At 39.2% G+C, this 4,029-nt stretch overlaps 1 protein-coding gene across 1 annotated transcript in view; it reads right to left on the bottom strand.

Annotated features, from left to right (window-relative positions):
* grb7 (growth factor receptor bound protein 7) overlaps positions 1–4,029 on the bottom strand; it is a 28,687-nt gene that overhangs the window by 19,652 nt on the left and 5,006 nt on the right. The gene's annotated exons all lie outside the window — the stretch shown is intronic.

Here is a 4,029-nt window from a genome sequence, read left to right as displayed (position 1 = left end):
GCTTGATAACAGCTAAAGGTATCAAAAGGCTTGATAACAGCTAAAGGTAGCTGTAGTGTTATGCCCATTTCACCTCACCTGATCTCACCACCGGTTGACCTTTGACCCCCTGAGGTCAAAGCTCTCCTCTCCCAGACTGAACTGTTTCAATCCTCGCTGAGGACTATAAAACACAAATCTTTCACTGCCTCTCCTTTCCTCTGGGAAAGGTCTTGTTCTCAAGAAATTTGTAATTTGCTGATAAAAACAAATTAAAACATTCTGTCTGTTATTGCTGTTCCTTCAAACATGTATAATTAATGCTTAAACCCTTTAAAATATGTTTCCAATCCAATCCAACTTTATTTGTAAAGCACTTTTTGCACCATAGTAGACCAAAGTGCTGTACAGAATCAGCACTGCAACACAGCTCATACAAAGACAAACTCAATCACAATTAAAACAGGGGGGGAAAAAACACAAAAAATTAAAGCAGGTATTAAAACACAAAGTAAAAACAAGGAATAAAAACAATAAAATGCTAAAACCTAATTCAAAATCTAGAATAAAAACAAAAAAATAAAATCTAATATAAATAAACAACACAACCACTCACACAGTGTCAAAAGCCAAAGTAAACAATTGGGTTTTAAGATGAGTTTTAAAAACAGCCAGTGAAGAGGACTGTCTGGAGAGGCAGCTCGTTCCAGAGTTCAGGAGCTGCTGCAGCGAAAGATCGATCCCCCTTGAGTTTAAGTCTGCTTTTAGGGACCCTCAGGAGCAGTTGATCAGCTGAGCTGAGGGAGCGGCAGGGATTATAGGGGTGCAGCAGATCAGACAAGTATAGTGGGGCAAGGCCATTCAAAGATTTAAAAACAAATAAAAGTATTTTAAAATGGATCCTAAAAGGCACGGGCAGCCAGTGAAGTGAAGCTAAAATGGGAGAAATGTGGTCATATTTACGTGTGCCAGTTAAAAGCCTTACTGCAGCATGTTGGACCCTCTGCAGCCGAGCAATGGAGGACCCACTAACCCCCAGATAAAGTCCATTACAGTAATCCAGCCGGGTGGTGACAAAGGCATGGATCACTGTCTCAAAATGTCTTCTTGGAACAATGGGTTTTATTTTGGCTAGCTGCCTCAAATGGTAAAAACTCCTTCTAACAACTGACCTAATGTGGCTTTCTAATTTAAGTCCATTTCAACTCCCAAATTCCTCTCTAACAATTTGTTGTACTGAGTCAAGGAACCAAGCTCTCCAGGGGAGTGGCCAACAGTACCTCCAAAAACCACAACCTCAGTCTTGGTTTCATTAAAACTCAAAACATTTTGTGCCATCCAGGCCTTCACGTCCTCAAGACACAAAAGAAGTGAGTCTATTGACATTTTGAGAGGGACATAGATCTGGCTATCATCTGCATAACAATGAAATGGAATACCATGCTTTCTGAGAATAGAACCGAGTGGGAGGAGATACAGAGAAAACAAAAGTGGGCCTAAAATTGAGCCTTGAGGGACTCCACATGAAAGAGGAGAAGAAGAGGATACTGACCCCTCAAGACTAACACAGAAAGTTCGGTTGGACAGGTAGGACCTGAACCAATTCAAGGCAACACCCCGATTCCTGCCCACCAGTCCAGCCAAGATAACAGAATGTCATGGTCCACAGAGTCAAAAGCAGCTGTTAGGTCTAAAAGCACGAGGATGACACAGTCACCGGAGTCAGAAGCTAAAAAAATATCATTAAAAACTCTTTAAAAAGCTGATTCAGTGCTGTGGAGAGTTTTAAAACCAGATTGGAAAGCCTCGAGAATACTATGCTCTTCAAGAAAACCAAGCAATTGATTGTACGCAATTTTCTCAAGGATTTTGGAAACGAAACAAAATTAGTGGTGTCCAGTCCAGGTTTTTTAATAAGAGGTTGCACCACTTCATGTTTAAAATGATCAGGGACCACACTGGAGGACAGACTACTATTAATGAGTTCAAGACAAAATGGTCCTAGGGTGGGGAAAACCTCTTTAAAAAGTCGAGGAGGGACAGCATCCATAGGAGAACCTGAAGGCTTTTCAGATGAGAGATAATCTCCTGAAGAGAHGACAGAGTCACAGGTTCAAACCTGTCAAAAACTGCACAAGCAGGGACACAAATGAAGGGATCATGAGTAGAAGGTCTGGTCTCTAATAGTTTTGATTTTATCTATGAAAAAGTGAAGAAAATTTTCACAAAGAACAGAGGGAACATCAATACTAGCAGACTGTGGGGGATTAAGAACCAAGTCAATTGTTGTGAATAAAACACGAGGTTTGTGACAGTTTGACTGGATGATATCCGACAGATATGTTTGACTTTTTTACTTTTCAAACGCTCTCTAGTTATCTCATAACTTTGCATTTGTGTTTTGAACATGTTTAGAAATTTATGAGTTAGTGATAACAGAATATATTTTAGTCAACGCTTACATTTTTATCTTTTCACTTCTGTTTTAAATAAGCATTACTCAATCATTTTATTAGTTTAATAATAATAGTACATAATTAATCATTAGTTAATTGAAATATTAATCTAATGTTCTTTAAGAGTTGAGTTAATCCTGCTCACAAATGTTCATGTGCTGTGTTAGCCTCGGGTCTTCCACATGCAGAACAACAAACACGTTCCCATGAGAACTCTTCACCGTACACTTGGACACCTGCAGATAACACTGCTACACACGTTGTTCTTGTCTCTGACTGTGAGAACGCAGCTTTCGCTGTACCCTTAAAACCTCTTCGTTACTTCCTGTTCGTCAGTCTGTCTGCTCGTCTGTCTTCGTCCTGCTGGGTCAAGAGGCGCAAGTCGCCTTCCTTGCTTTTTCCTGGACTGGAAAACAGCTACGTTTTCCAGTTTCTTTTTGCAGCATATTTTTCACTTTCTCTCACAAGGAAATGCTTTTGGTTGGAATACCACTTTTGTTCAGGGTTGCTCAGTCTGAAACCTGGAGCCATCACCGTTGCTGTGAGTTTTTCAACGTTCCTGACGGACCTGTCGGTTCTGAACCACTGCCACGTTCCTGATAGCTCCGAGTCCATGAAAAGGGACCTGTTTTACCCAGAGGCCTCGGTCTGTGCTGTTCAACAAGCATCTACCCAGAGCTGGGGTCTGGTCTCGTTTGGAAAGGTTCCTGGACTACGGTAAAGCTGATGTGTGCTTCACTTTGGCTCTCAGGCTCACATTTAAAACACATAATTTAAAGAACGTTAAAAGATTTATTTGTTGTCTGTTTGTTTGTCTTCTCTCTCTCCCCCTTACATCCATACACACACACACACCCTGACCCTGAATGTACACAAAATAACCTGCTTTTTCTAAGTTAAAATTGTTAGACAAACTACTTAAACTGGTTAAAAGTAGAAAGCAACTGTTATATTGAGAGCTCATTTATTATTTAATCATTGTAACCTCTTGTTAATCATTCAATATTACTATCTTTAATWAAAGTCAGTTAGTTTTTAACTGGCCAAAATAAAAGAACGACATGGTGTGTTTTCTGTGTTTATTTTGGTGGTTGAATTGTTTTTTATTTTATTTTATTTTATTTATTTTTGGTGGTTGAATTGTTTTGTTTAACAGATACCATCTCGAACCAGGAGGAATACTCTTAATTAAAATCATATTCATGATTTTAACGAGGGTTTTCTCTACATGGCAAAAGGCTAGATATCAGCAAAAGGTATCAAAAGATTAGGTATCAGCTAAAGGTAGTAAAAGGTTAGATGTCAGCTAAATGTATAAAAAGGCTAGGTATCAGCTAAAGGTATCAAAAGGCTTGATAACAGCTAAAGGTAACAAAAGGTTTGATACCAGCTAAAGGTATCAAAAGGCTAGGTAACAGCTAAAGGTACAAAAGGCTAGATATCAGCTAAAGGTAGCAAAAGGTTTGATAACAGCTAAAGGTATCAAAAGGCTAGGTAACAGCTAAAGGTAGCAAAAGGTTTGATAACAGCTAAAGGTATCAAAAGGCTAGATAACAGCTAAAGGTATCAAAAGGCTAGGTAACAGCTAAAGGTA

This window comes from Austrofundulus limnaeus, unplaced genomic scaffold (genome assembly GCF_001266775.1).
Source record: "Austrofundulus limnaeus strain Quisiro unplaced genomic scaffold, Austrofundulus_limnaeus-1.0 Scaffold119, whole genome shotgun sequence".
Classification (NCBI taxonomy): domain Eukaryota; kingdom Metazoa; phylum Chordata; class Actinopteri; order Cyprinodontiformes; family Rivulidae; genus Austrofundulus; species Austrofundulus limnaeus.
Note: the sequence above shows the minus strand (reverse complement) of the source record. Positions and strands in the feature narration are given on the sequence as shown.